Genomic DNA, 15,641 nt, shown 5'->3' on the forward strand with positions numbered 1-15,641 from the left:
GAATTGTTCCTTGAATTTTTCCCAAGTAATTTCCTCGTCTACAGGCCATATTGCCTTGGCATTATCCCACCATATCGCGCAGCTCCTTCGAGATAATGCGTTGCAAAGGGAACCTTGTCCCCTTCTTCAATGCGAGCAATCTCCGGTTTCCTCTCCATAGTCCTTAGCCAGTCGTCGGTGTCCAAAGGATCAGTAGCGTGGGTGAAACTGGGAGGCTTGGTTCACTGAAAATCTGACAGTTTGGAGTGATGGCCATTCTGGTTTCCATTTTGCCCAACCATAATTTGCACACTCTTCAGGATTTCCAATAGGTCGTTGCTCCTTCTTTCTTCAAACATTTGCAGGATCTGGTCAGTGGAAGGTGGATGTGGTGCTGGCGGCGGAGGTGGCTGGTACGGCTCGGGAGAATGTCCTGCCTGTCTTGTGGAACGACGAACAGGGACATCCTCACAAACTTGGGTGCTGCTGCCTCCATGCGTCATCCTATTTTTTTCCCAATACATAGCAACCATGATGAGAAAATTCCAAAATGGGGGAAAAAGCCAATGAAAAATCCCAGAAGAAAACAGCGAATTGAAACCAAGGCGAATAAAAAGTTCCAACATAATTGTACATAGTCCCAACATGAAAGCAAACATCACAGCGGGTCTACTACCCTCGTACATGAAACTACGCATCATGACAAGTGCGATTACAACCATACATCATGCTCATGACTAAAACGATACTCCAATAGTCTACTGCTTGGTCAGTGCTGCTGCAGGCTCGTCTCCTGAGCCGGACCCTGATCCTGAACTGATAACAGAGACCTCCGGGTCAAGAGGGACGCGACGACGCTGTCTTGAGGGCTCTCCCTCAGGAAAAGGCGGGGGATGGGATCTAGGCATAGGAACAGTAGGAGTAGCGACAAGGTAAGACCATGCAGCAGGAGCGTTGCAAGGGTTCACCATCAGAGGGTTAACAGTAACCTGCGAGGTCGTCAGGGGAACGGAGGTGGAAGAAACCGGAGCTGAAGTATAGACGACAGCGGGAAGAGGTGTTCCTCATACGAGCAGCTGCGAGAGTGGTGGGAGCACGTGAAAGCTCCCGAGCTAACTCGTAGTTCAGGAGATAACTAGCGGTGATGTAGTGAGAAAGGTGGCTAGTGGGACGGTCGCACGCCGGATTAATCAAAGGAAAACGGATACATCCATTCTCGTGCAGAGATGGGTAGAAGAAGAGACCAGGGTGGGTATGCATGCAGACCTCATTTTAGCGCAAGTCTACAAGAGCCTCGAGAGCAGCAAACTGAACCTCCTGGGATGGCGTAGAAGCAAGACCACCCTTAGTCGAACGAGTGTAAGCGCCGGAAGGTGAACTGTGGTGTAGAGTGACCTCAGCATAATACTCATACAATGCACCGGCCAGGTGCTCGCGATACACCCGATACTCTGGATCAGCACCCTCTGGGTAGAGTCATCGCCACATGTTCTGAAGCAGATGCGACGATGTGTACGGAGCTGGCTCAGGATGGTAAAAGATCCGTACTGGTGCCATCTACACTCACAAACCATTCGGTTAGTAATAACAAATAAACATGCATGCAACGCAACAATTGACACTCAAACAAAGCTATCTACCGTTTCACTAACGCACTAACGGTGTAGCATGTCCTACAATCAGCGCGGCTCTGATACCAAGCGTTGTGGCACCCCGGCTCAGAGCAACCGGTTTACCTTGCATTGCCAGCCCAAAGATCAAGTCTTTTGGCAATACACAACAACATGGTACAGAAACAACCGCTTTATTGATGCTAGCGGATTACATAGGTCTGATATTACATCGAGATTCGAGGCCAAGGGGCACACACGGTGCTTCTGGAGAGTATGTACATTATTTAATGAACATGACGGGGCCTCGATCACACGAGCTACACGGCAGTGGAAGAACGACGAAGTGGAACTCCATAGCACAGGGACACCCACGTGAACACGGCCTAGACACGAGATGCACTCCGATGCGAACTGACTTGCTTGAAAACTGGCATAACACGCCAGGTCAGTACATTGAATCTACTTGCAAGCTCACAACAAATATAAGCACGATGACAAACAATATCATGATATTTAATCAGATTAATACAATGCAAAACTACTGCCGAAAGAAAACAAAAGTTTCATACAGTGAGTCCCACGGACCCTCTTACCACACGGTTACCTCGTAACCAAGCGGTGACAATACCTGGGTCACACCTGAAACCAATCACTCATGAACACCTCAAGTGTTCATGCTTCTCCACGAACCGATGCATCACAGCACTCACTTAGTTTGCAAGATTTATTAGAAAGGTTGATCCATGGTGTGACTTACTCCCGAGTTATGCCCATAACCGAGGACGCGGCTATCGATAGATTAATTACACTTTGCAGAGGTAGCTGTCACAGCCTGCATTTTGTAACATTTCTTATGCATTATTAAAGCATGAAAATTTGGACCAACAAAAACTTTTGCATTATTTGGCTTTAATTTTTGGAGTTGGATTTCTCTGTGTGGTTTTTCAAGTGCTCATTAAAGTCAACTACTCCACCTTCTATACTTCATCTCCTTGCCCCAAACTCTTGCCCAATGATCATGCCATGTGTGTAGAGAAACATAGTATTTTCTTACTAAAATAATTTGGCCAAATAGTATTTTCAAAAATTAGTTTTCCAAAAACCCCTAAGTTGAGGTTTGTACTGCAAGTACTTGATTTGGGGTATGAAAAATATTTCAAACAGTATATTTGAGACCTATTAGATATAGGACTCCCATAAACCACAAAAATATAATTTTAAAAGTTATTTTACTATTTTATTTAAAAGCTTTTTCTTAAGGCCAAAAATGGTCTTTAATAGGGAAAAATTATTTTATTGTTTCAAAAATATTTGGCAAAAATTAGGGATACTCAGTGGACATATATCTTCCATATATAAGAGTTTCAACACATGGTCATGTTCAAAATATTGGTCAAACCCCTCAAAAACCCTTTCTGGATATTTCAAGCTTTTGAAATATTTACAAAGACAATATTCTCCAAAAATTCCAAGAAAATTCTAGCATGTCACATATGACATTTTGGATGATCTTGGTAAGTATCATGTCATGGAGAATAGTATAACCCCATGAAATCCCCTCAAAATCATTTCTGTCCGTTCTGAAGTTTGAGAAACTTTACATTGCCAAACATATCCAAATGCTCTCAAATCTTGTTAACATGCTCAAATGGTCTAATCATTCATCTAGACCAAATGGCACAAGTTGGAGAACAAGTTAACTTGATCATAGTGCCCCAAATCCATTCCTGTTCATTTCTAGGGTTTACAATGCAACTTTGCCCAAATAATCTCAAAATGGGTGTAAGGCCCTAATTATATGTGTCATTTCACCCTGTGGAGTATCATGGCATTTGGAGTTCATTTGCTTAACCAAACAAGCATCAAACACCTTCCGCCACTTTACCAAAATTCCATTTTTGACCACTTCCACTAATCTCCATGAGCCCTTCTTTTTACCACAACCCCTCCTAGTTCCCCCCTATCACCTGGATGCTTTCCTGCCCGGGGAAGAAATGATGAAGAGAGGGGGAACCCCATTTTTCTTCTCTGGACAGCAGATTCCCCCCTCTCTCTCAGCCTCCTTCTCTCCCCTCAGCTTTCCAGAGCATCCAAGGCTCTCTCCAGCTTTCGCCCATGCCCTCTCCAGCTGCCAAACACAAGTGGACGCGCGCGGACGCGGGAAAACCGTGGATGTCGGCCAAAGTCGCGCTCTAGAGCGCCTGGCAGGGCACTCGACCGTTGACGCCGCGTCCCCCGACCACCTCGAGCCTCCCCCGCGCGCCAGTCGATGCCCCTCGACGTCCACTCCACGCCAGCAGGCTGCTCACTTGCTCCCGCACCCTCCTCACTCTCCTGCAGCTCGCGCCAGAGCGCCGCTCCGCTCGGCCAATGCGCGCGCCGCTCCTGTGGCCCACCCGCAGCTCGTCCCTCTCCTCCTCTCTCTCATTAGCACCCTAGACCACCCCCACGAACACCCCTGAGCCCTCCGTTCCCTCTCTAACTGCCACCTGAGCCGATCCCACGGGCACCCGTAGGCCACGCCTACGGTGGACCTTGGCCAGCCTATATAAGGCGACCACGAGCCCCTCTCTCACTCCCTGTCGCTCCCCCACACTCCTAATCAACCTCCCGCACCCCCCATTCATCTTCAAAGCCGCCCGAGCTCGAGATCGAGCTCGAGCTCCGCCGCCTCGGCTCGTCAGCGTTTGCGCGGTACAGGCCTCCTCCGCCCTCGTTTTCTCTCGATCTGGAACCGCGTGGCCACGCTGACCCTTTCCCCTCTCTTCCCCACTCTTTTTGCAGCCGGGAACGGCCGGAACCATCGACTCCCAAAGCTCCTCCGCCGTGCCTCCTCGTCGCCGATGAACCAAGCCGCTCCGGTGATGTCCACCACCTCCACCAGAACGGGGACACGACGTTGAGTCCATCCGTGCCCTCGCCCGACCTCGCCGTGCCCTGCATCATCGCCGGTGAGCTCGCCAGCCGTCTGGACTCAGGGTTAGGGATGACAGGCGGGCCCCGCCTGTCAGCCTCTCCCGTCCATCGTTCCTCTCTCCCTCCCTGACGCCTGGGCCCCGCCCGTCAGGTTTAAACCTGGTGCGCGTGCGTGCACCAGCGCACAGGGCCTCCTCTCTGGCTGGGCCTGCTGCGCGGTGGCTGTTCTGGCCCAGCAGGCACGGAGCCCTTTTCTTTTTTTTCTGTCACCCTTCCGAAAATCCCATAGGATAAAATATATGTCCAAATAAATTAATTCAAATTCCTAAATTCCTAAAATATTGCAAAATATTTAATGTTGCAACTTTCATTAAAATCCAATAACCTTTTCTTCACTGTAAATATTTAAATGAGATTTTAAGCATTTAAATATACCTTTGTAAATCCATTTCTCCTATTCTGCTACTCCAAATCCAGAACTAGAAACTTTCCCCTTCTTAGTTTTCACCCTGGTATTTAACAAAAATGAGTTGATATTTTTCTGAGCACTTTGGTTTTTCTGTTTTATTATTGCCTTATTTTTCTCGTTATTATTTTTGCGATGATAGATTGCGTTGCTAACGAAGGAGTTGGACCAGAAGACTTTGAAGACCCAGAAGACTTTGTTGAGCCAGGCAAGCAGCCCTTTGACCATGTCTATGAAACCCTTTTTATGCATATCATATAGCACCATATTGTTGTTGCAATGGAATCATGATGAGGTAGTAACCACTTTGATGGTTTGCCACTGTACTTCCTCATTGATACTTGCATTGTGCATGACCCTACCTTCTTATGAGGGTTATGTCGGTGGGAGTAGATAGGATGCTAAAGTAGTGCTACGCAAAAAGGGACAGGAATATGCATGATGATGGAGACAAAGTATTTTCAAAAGACTTTTTCGAAAACCCCGTCGGGTGCCACTTATGCCCGAGGGAGATGATGAGATGGGTAACCACTTGATGACGAAGTGGTGTACCAAGGCAAGTGTGTGTGTTGTTTTCGAAAACGGATTAGATTTAAGATTTGATGACTGTCCCAGCCTTACATGCGCAACCACTCTACCCTTATATTGGAAAGGGCATTATTGATTACCTAGATCGATACTAGCTTTGAGCCCGCATTACTAGTGACGGGGGAGAGTTGGTGCTCTCTCTCGGGACGGGGTCGTGCCAGGTAGGGCGGCCATGACTGTTTTCATAGGGTACCGGATACACCGTTGTGTCCCCTCTCGAATGTTACGATCTCGAGTGAGTCTCGCAAGATGTACATCGTGAGGACACGGAACAACGAGTGGACTCCTTGTTAGTGTCGTCTAGGGAAAGGTAGTGACCGGGTGCTTACCCCGGGTACTTGAGGTATCGTGGGTCGTGGATGACACGGAAGTTCCCCGGATCTTGTGGGTAAAGTGTGCAACCTCTGCAGAGTGTAAAACTATTCGAATAGCCATGTCCACGGTCAAGGACGGTTGGGCGGTGCTGCTTAAACTATGTCCAGAGTTTTACAACCGTGTGTGTGTGAGTTGATAAAACTACTTGGGTCAAGTCAAAGGACTTGACATGATTGAGTTGGGTTGGTGCCCACCCTATTTATGTTGATAACTGTAACCTGTCCTCATGGTTACTTAAATTCTCTTGATGCATGTCTTACAAGTTGTTGAACATGTCATTGCACTCAAAACAAGCTTTCTGCAAAAATTTACCTATATCATGCATTGCTGTATCTTGAACCAAAACATGGGTTGCTTGCGAGTACATTCAAAGCACTCATTGGCTTGCCACTAGTTATTTAATTGACCAGGCATGGAAGAACCGGAGTTCGAAGAAGAGTTCTTTGGAGACGAACATGCGAACTAGGACGTTTCCCAATCAGAATGCCTGTAGGGTTAAGGCAGATGGCATGGGTTCTACTTATCGATGAAGATTTCCGTTGCTTGTGTTTCATTTGATGTTCAGCCCTTAAGGCTTTATCAATGTAAGACCTGACCGTAATGGTCATAATTTGTGTAAGACAGTATGTATGGATGTAAGACTCTTGTTATTCAGCTTCTGTGTGTTCAGTGAGCATTGATCTCTGGGATCATTGTACACGTGCATTCGGTGATCTCAACTTATGAGTCGGGGTCCCCACAGAGCTGGTACCAGAGCCATCCTGACTATAGGAAGCCTTAGTTAGCATGGACATTAGTTAGAGTGAGACTATCCACGAAATTACCTGTATACCTATGTTTTCTGAAAGTATCCCAAACATAGGTCACATTCCCTCTATTGACCCTTCCCCTTCCACTTTTGTAGATGGTCGTCGTACCCGAGGACTTCCTGACCACCGGATTTCCCGTGCTTCTTGAGGATAGCCTCAGGAAGTGCCAGTTCACTCGAGCCCCCACCTTCTCCTACCACGAGCACTGGATCAATAGCACTAAGAAGGAGTATCATCTGGAGGTAGTTGTGAGGGCGAACGACTCCCCGATCAGCTGGTTCTTTGAGGGACCCCAGATGGCAACCCTGCTTCTCGCCGTGGAGACTGCTGCTCTCAAGGCATTGACTCGCCTTCGAGATCTTCTGCCAGAGATGGCAAGTGAGCCAGCCACTCGTTACCTGCCTTATCGTAAGGAGGGTGATGACGAGAGCAGCGCACCAGCCCCACCCATGGACGAAGGACTTTCCCTCCATTTCCAGACCTACTTCAGCTTGTGTGCCGACAGCCTGGCACAACACTTGGCCTCGGAGTCGGTGGAGCTTCGGAAGGAACTCCACGAGACCAAGGAACTCCTCTGCCTGGCTCAGACGAAGGCGGACAGGATCAAGAAGGATGGTGCACCCCCTAGACAGCCCGTTGTAGCCTATCGAGGCGGGCGACCCCCACAGATCACGAATGCCAAGGGGTCATCTCAGCCACGTCGTATGACGGTGAAAGACTACCGCAACCTCTTCACGGTGCCCCCGGCGAAGCAGCGCCGTGTTCAGCTCCTCCACTCCCCCACTCCCTCAAGTGACGAAGAGACTAAGACAGATGAAGATGAGGAGGAAGACCCAGAGGAGCCGGAATACCTGACCGAGCATTCCACCACTTAGACACCGTTCAGGACTAGGATAGGCCAATCCGTAACCCAATGGTAGGATAGGTCATGTACCCCTATGCGAAGTCGAGTCCTTGTAATGGTTCATATGAAACCATGTTGCGTTGTGTTTGCTTTCAACGTGTTTTGATGGAAGTTGTACTTTCCCTTTCAGGGCATTGTAAACAACTACATCACCCATTTGGTTTTAATGCATGAGTTGGCCCTTCCGGCCTCGTCTTAACTTAAAATTGTATCACCCCCACCCCCTTACTAGGCATCCCATCTATATTGCTTTCCCTCATTTTATTTTCCCAATCATGAGACCTTGACCGCTCCAACAGGATGCCTATTGTAACATGTACTGGTACCTCTACCCAGCAGCAAGAAGCCAGAGGTTCTACTGAAGCAGGAGTCAGCCAGGACCAAGCCCGAGGACAGACTCCACCACCACCACCTCCTCCAAACATGGACATGGCTCAGCTTCTCCAAGCCTTCCGAGAGGAACGCCAAGCCAACACTGCAGCCCTCCAGATGATTGCTCAAGATGTCAATCGCCAGCCGGCGGGACACGGCAATGGATGTTCCACATTGGTGGAGTTCAAGAAGCATGCACCACCCACCTTCATCGAGACTGCTGAACCCCTGGATGCAGACGACTGGGTCCGCACCATTGAGGATCTGCTGGCACTAGTCGGATGCACTGAGGACCGTGAGAAGGTGGCATATGCCGCCCACTGTCTCGGGGGAACTGCCAGAGCTTGGTGGGATGGATTCAAGGCCATGCATGCTGAGCAAAACATCACTTGGAATAACTTCAAGGCAGAATTCTGCAAGGCCCACATTCCTTCTGGAATCATGGCCATCAAGAAGCGTGAGTTCCGAGCCCTGAAGCAAGGAAGTAGCACTGTCAAGGAGTACATGCAGAAGTTCAGTGTTCTCTCAAGGTATGCCCCTGAGGATGTCAGCACTGATGCTGCCAAAAAGGAGCGCTTCATGGAAGGCCTTAACCAGACTCTGCAGTACTCGCTTGTTGTGTGTGACTTCCCGACCTTTCCTGATCTGGTGAACAAGGCACTCATGCTTGAGGACAAGCGACGTGCTTTGGATGACACCCGTAAGCGCAAGATGATCAGCAAGGGTAGCTCCAGCAACCAGAAGCCTCGCCCGTGGCAGCCAACCCCGGTCAAGCCAACCTATCAGCAGCCAAGAGCTCCTGCACCCCGCACTAACTATCCACCTCAGCAGTATGCCAACCCCAGGCCAGCTTACAACAACCCCAATAACAATGCCAGCAAGAACAGCAACCCCAACCAAGTCACTTGCTTTGGATGTGGTCAGCCAGGCCATTACTCCAAGAATTGCCCCAACAAGAAGCCCGACGCCCCGCGCCCCAATGCGCAGAACCCAGGACAAGGCCATGGAATGCCACCAAGGAACCAAGCTCCCCGCAACCTGCCCAACAACGGCAAGGGTCCTGTGAATCATGTCACAGCAAAAGAAGCCCGGGAAGACCCGGACGTCGTGCTGGGTATGTTCCTTGTCAATTCAGCACCTGCAACTGTCTTGTTTGATTCTGGAGCCACGCATTCATTTGTCACCCAAAAGTTTGCATTAAAGAGTGGCATGACCCCTACACCCCTGAATAACCCTATGGTGGTACAAACCCCCGAAGCAGAGATGAGAGCCAAGATAGGATGTAAAGGAGTCGGGATTGTCATTAATGGGGTAGACTTCCTAGCAGACCTTATCATCTTAAGATCGCAAGGCTTGGATGTGATCTTAGGAATGGATTGGCTCATCAAGCACCAAGGCTTGTTAGATTGTGCCAACCGGGCTGTCACTGTGACCAATGACCAAGGAGTCGAAGTTAAATTTGCCTCCAACCCCTCCTCTGCTCAAGCCAACCAAGTCAACTGTCTGACTGAAGTTGGATTGGAGCAAGTGCTGGTAGTATGCGAATACCCCGATGTCTTTCCTGATGAGCTACCGGGAATGCCTCCTGACCGAGACATTGAATTCATCATCGAGATCATACCCGGAATGGGACCCATCTATAAGAAGCCTTATAGAATGGGATCGGAGGAGTTAGCAGAATTGAAGAAGCAACTGGAAGAGCAGTTGAGGAAGGGATTTATCCGCCCTAGTGCCTCCCCTTGGGGATCACCTATTCTGCTTGTGGCAAAGAAGGACGGTACCATCCGCTTGTGCATTTACTATCGCTCCCTCAATGAAGTTACAATCAAGAACAAGTATCCACTTCCCAAGATTGAAGATCTATTTGATCAACTCAATGGGGCCAAGGTGTTCTCCAAGATCGACCTCAGATCTGGGTACTACCAGCTGAAAATCAGACCCCAAGATATTCTGAAGACGACATTTGTAACCAGATATGGCCTATATGAGTGCACGACCATGTCCTTTGGATTGACCAATGCCCCAGCTTACTTCATGTATCTCATGAATAAGGTCTTCATGGAATATTTGGACAAGTTTGTTGTTGTCTTCATTGATGACATTCTTGTCTTCTCGAAGACGGAAGAAGAGCATGAGCGACACTTGAGGATGGTCCTAGACAAGCTTCGAGAGCACCAACTGTATGCCAAGTTCAGCAAGTGTGAATTTTGGCTGCGTGAAGTTGGATTCTTGGGTCATGTTTTAACCGAAGAAGGATTGTTAGTCGATCCCGCTAAGATTGAAGCCGTGACTGAATGGCAATCCCCAAGCAATGTGAAGGAAGTCAGAAGTTTCCTCGGACTCGCGGGATATTACCGCAAGTTCGTTGAAGGATTCTCAAGCATTGCCCGACCCATGACTCAGCTCTTGAAGAAGGACAAGAAGTTTGAATGGACGCCGAAGTGCGAAGAGAGCTTCTAGGAGCTGAAGAAGAGACTGACCACCGCCCTAGTTCTGGCCACACCAGATATACACAAGGAGTTTGTGATATATTGTGATGCGTCAAGAACCGGACTGGGAGGTGTTCTGATGCAAGAAGGCAGAGTCGTAGCTTACCTTTCAAGGCAACTACGGCCTCATGAAGAGAACTATGCTACTCATGATCTTGAGTTAGCAGCAGTGGTTCATGCCCTGAAGACATGGCGACATTACCTCTTAGGGAAGCGATGTGAGATATACATGGATCACAAAAGTCTGAAGTATATTTTCACTGAAAAGGAATTGAACATGAGGCAAAGAAGATGGCTGGAGTTGATCAAAGATTATGACCTCAGTGTTCAATACCACCCTGGGAAGGCTAATGTGGTAGCAGATGCATTAAGCAGAAAGGCTTGTTCCTTGAATGCTATGCTTAAGGACAAGCTACCCGCCTTGTATGAAGAACTTGAAAGCTTCGGGTTGGAACTGGTTGCACCAGGATTCTTGGCCAACCTCGAAGTTAGGCCTACCTTGATGGATGATATTAAGGAAGCTCAGAAGGGACACGGAAGTATTGAAGGCATCAAGACGAAGATCAAGGCAGGAAAGGCCCCAGGATTCTCAGAGGATGAGAAAGGAATTGTGTGGTTTGAGAATCGCATTTGCGTGCCCAACAAGGTTGAGCTCAAGAATCTGATCTTGCAAGAAGCTCATGACACCCCGTATTCCATCCACCTGTTGACACCAGATTTTGGCACGGTCAATAACTTATTTAAGATGGCCTCAAATGGAGAAGTGATCTTCATGAAAGAGTTCCGTATTGTCAATATGAACATCTTTGAAGTTTGGGTCATCGCAGTCCGATTTCATCTCGAAGGCCGAAACTATGCTCAAAGTACTAAGATTTTATATTAAGAGTACAGTTTGGCTGATTAAGCCCCCAATACGACCTCAAATGGAAAAATTATCTACACGGATTGTCTTCGTCTCGTCGAAACGATCGATTTTGATATAAAAATCGTTCCAATACGAGTTCGTATGCAAAAGTTAGAGCCATCGGAATACAGCCCTGTCAGGAGGCAAAAACTGGCGCGCCCCACCAGACACCCTGTCTGATGGGTAGCGCGAGGATAGCCTGTTTTGCGTGACCGATTTGACCCTCAAGATGACCTCTGATCCAAAAACGTTCAACATAAAAGTTGTTCGTCTCGTCGAAACGGTCAAGACTGCTTTTGGGCTCATTTCCATGCGAGATCGTTTACCACCACAAAAAAGACCCGCAAGGTGCAGCCAGTTTAAAGCGAACAGTTTTGGAAAGCTCGGACAAAACCAATCCGAATTTGACTAGGGTTTTGGACGTGAATCCAAGCCTTTTCCTTGCACGGGAAGTCCAGCCGCCTCTTATATACCTGAGGGGTAACGGCCGATTGAACAACACACAATCGATCAATTCATCTACCACTTTTTATCTTTTATTTTTTCTCCTTAACCCTAGTTCTTCTTCTTCCTCGCTCTTCGTCTATTCTTCTTGTTGCAGGGCGGCGAACCTCGAGGCCCTAGGGGCGATCAGGTCGACCTAGGGCAGCCCATAGCCGCCGCGCGCCCTGACGGGGTCCCTCCCGGGCGTGTGTGGTTTCGGGTCTTCAAAAGTGCCCGCCGGATTGTCTTGCGTACCGCGCTTCCGGCGGGTCTCCTTCGATGTCAGCTGCGGTGCACCACCCCCGGCGTCGAGGGTACACGGTGACGTGTTCGTGTGCAAACACACTTTTTGGCGACTCCGCTGGGGACGAAGCTTTGAACAGTCTCCGGCCTGTTCTTGCTACGAGGAGAGCGTCATCAAGCGGCTGCAATCTACAACGGTAACATGTATCATCAATCTCCTTACGTAGATGCAAATATCCATTATGTTGATGTTGCTAGATCTTTCAATGGACATGTCATGTCGGCTAGCCCTAACGAGCAAAGGCCGACTAGTAATTCTATTGGAGAAACTTGGAATTTACAGAATCGCGACATGCAACTTATGAATCAGAATTTTCGTACATCGGCAACATCTTTCAATATGCCGATGAACAACACGATTTGTTCGAGTGATAGATATATGACACCTCATGTACAGGAGGGCGTCTCACAGTTTTATCCATCGGCAGCCAACTTGCAATATGCGGATTCATCCCCAAACATGCCGATGGATGGAGGAATCGGCCATGCTTCCATTAGCTATTTGGCCGGTTATCCTCAAACATCATATACTACAACTCATGATATTAATTGTTCAGTGGCATATGAAACTAAAAATATTCATGACTCGGATCACCTTGGCCGAGTGAATGGAGATTCTGCAGGAGCATATGTGCCTAATATTGCAGGAGATGAGGTGGCTCTGGCTGCATTAAAAAGTTTAGCCCAAAATAAGAAGATTAGTGCTATTTGCCTTGAGCAGCACAAAAAGGGATTGGTTCCTGATTATGAGGCAATAAGAGCTAGGGTTTTGAAAGAAGACGAAGTGTTGCCGATTGATCAAATTGGCGTGAGAAAATATTCAACAATAGTACACATGTCTTCACCTATCATTGCAGCATGTTATACACCCCCTATACAATCGCAAAATTTCGGCAACATCAATTCATTGCCGAAAGATCGTAAAAGTATTGGAGGGCAAGCCAATCCAAGCAGGTCTGAGTTTAAAGAAAAATATGTCGCCCGAATTGACGGGGTCAAGCCAACTCTCACAGGGAATAGCCTCAATGGCTTTACTGCACCAACTCTTGAGGAATTACCAGCAGAATATCGACAAGCTTATGAAGCTCTCAAGAAGAGGCGTGGAGAGGAATATTTGCAAGAATATGTCAAGTCCCTTCTTCCATTCAGCAATCATAATGGCTCCTTTATGATGTTGAGGCAAGCCAAGAAAGAAGCTTTGCAGGCAAATCAGCAAGAAAGGGTTCACTCGGCTAATACGGTTGACTCGATTGAAACCGAGTCAAATATGGCTAAGTCGTCTACAGCTGAGTTGAACGGTTCCTTTAGTGACAAGACAATAGTGGATTCAATTGAAACCGGGTTGAGCACTGAGACGTTTAGGGTCGAGTGCGTTGCATCATGCCAGCCAAGTACACCATGCCAGCCAAGTGCATCGCTGGCTAATACCAATTGCATCAAGCCAATTATTGACAGGTGTACCAAAATAGATGACGCAAGATTCACCGAGCTAAGGAACACCATACGCAACAAATTGGCTGTCCTTGATTTTTCTAGATGTGAGGGAGCTTACATGCTACCCTATGAGTGTCGTGCCAAAAATATTGATGAGCATCAAGAACAAAGTAATATGGCCGAACACAGTTCCATTAATGATGAACATCAAGAACAAGAAAATGCAGGCGAGCAAAGTTCAACTAACAAAGAGCATCCGAGTGAAATCCACTCGGGCAATCCGACTGAAATATACTCGGGCAATCCGAGTGAAATCTACTCAGACAATCCGAATGATGAAGCACGAGATCCAGAAAAAGAGGACGAGGCATTGGAGAATTATTCAGAAGTGGGGCAAGGTATTGTTCCAGTAGTGCAACCATCTCTTCCTTCCAATGTCTTCACAAAGGTACACCTAGCAGATAGTTTATTCAATTTTCGATTCGGTCAAAATCATATTGTTGATGCACCTGTTAGTAAGATTCTAATTAATTTTGAAAGACCAATCGAAATGAGTAATCTGTTTGTTAGGAATGATCTTGTCACTAATCATGATAGTCAACAACACATGGTATCATTCATAGAGACTGGTAGTGATAACTCATCGCAACCAAAGCTTTTCCCATTATGCCGACTTAAAATTATGTTCATATGGATAGCTTTGCTTGTTTCATGCCTGGCTAACATTTGGTCTCAAATGAGACGTATATTCTGTAATTGTTTTGGTTGCAGAAACATAAAGCCAGGTCCAAAGTCCTTCGAGATAGCTGATTCAAAAGCATCGGAAAAGGAGGATGGAAAACAATGCATAGCCGAGTCGGATGATGTTAACTCACCGTCACTTGGTTACTTAATTCCAAAGCTGGTATCAAAATATCGGCTGAAATATATATGATGTACCATCAGTCCGGACAAAGATGATCACATTGTCGGTGCATCACCGTCTAATCCAATTATCATAGAAGATCATCATGTCGAACCGTCGGGGCAGGAGCCAGAGCAGAACTCATTTGAGCAAAACGTTGGAAGCTGCGATATGTTTCAACAATTAACGCAATCAGCCATCCAAGGACGATTGGAGTTTGACGAGACGCACGTAGATGATAAGATGGCTATGATTAACTCTGATGACAAAGTTATGACTCGGCTGCATCAAGCCGGCTCACCCAATGACAGACAGGTATACACTGAAATTGATGAGACCGAGTCGTCGAGCGAGAAAATTACTCAAGTCAACAATCTTGAAGACAGACAGTCCATCTCAGTTATGACGAGAATGCCTAGCACTGGGGGGCAACAAGAAAATCCACAGATCGATCCCGGCAATGCAAAAAAGGACAAAGGCAGTGGTAAGCACAAGAGGAGAAAATCAAAAGTTACCTTCGCTCAGTTATTGGAAAAATATCAAAAAGAGAGCGAAGAAAAATGTGCTTATTGGCCAAGTAGTGCAAAAGCATCAAGATCATCCCCAAGGCGTAAGTGTAATAATCGGGATTGGCGAAAAGAGAAGTTCAATGCAGAAGATACATATTCTACTTTTGGGACGCCAATGCCAATGTCATTGACACCTCCCTATGCTGATTCATCATGGGACATGTATGATTCATGGACACATTATCCATCTTATTATAGATCATCTCACCAAAATTATGCAGCTCCAAGAGGATCATCATTTGATCAACAATCACATGCCAAAGACCGCTTCAATAAAAAAGAATCGGTCCGGAGCTCAAGGGATAAGAAAGAGGTGATCAAGCAAGTTTATCGGGTGAAAAAAGATGGTCGCAAGTGTGCTACTTCAGATTCAGTTTCAAGTAACAAAGAGCCAATGAAAGTAATGACATTGGCTACTACAAGCAATGAGATAAAGCAATCAATTGTTAAGAGTCAAAGTGTCAAATCTGAAGAAAAGAAGTTGAGAGTGCACAAGGTCAAAAACGAATTGCCATTGGTCAAAACAGAATCAC

At 47.1% G+C, this 15,641-nt stretch overlaps 1 pseudogene; it reads left to right on the forward strand.

The window, feature by feature from the left end:
* Positions 1-6,841: 6,841 nt before the first annotated feature.
* LOC123078804 (uncharacterized) overlaps positions 6,842-15,641 on the forward strand; it is a 47,866-nt pseudogene continuing 39,066 nt past the window's right edge.

This window comes from Triticum aestivum, chromosome 1B, assembly GCF_018294505.1.
Source record: "Triticum aestivum cultivar Chinese Spring chromosome 1B, IWGSC CS RefSeq v2.1, whole genome shotgun sequence".
NCBI lineage: Eukaryota > Viridiplantae > Streptophyta > Magnoliopsida > Poales > Poaceae > Triticum > Triticum aestivum.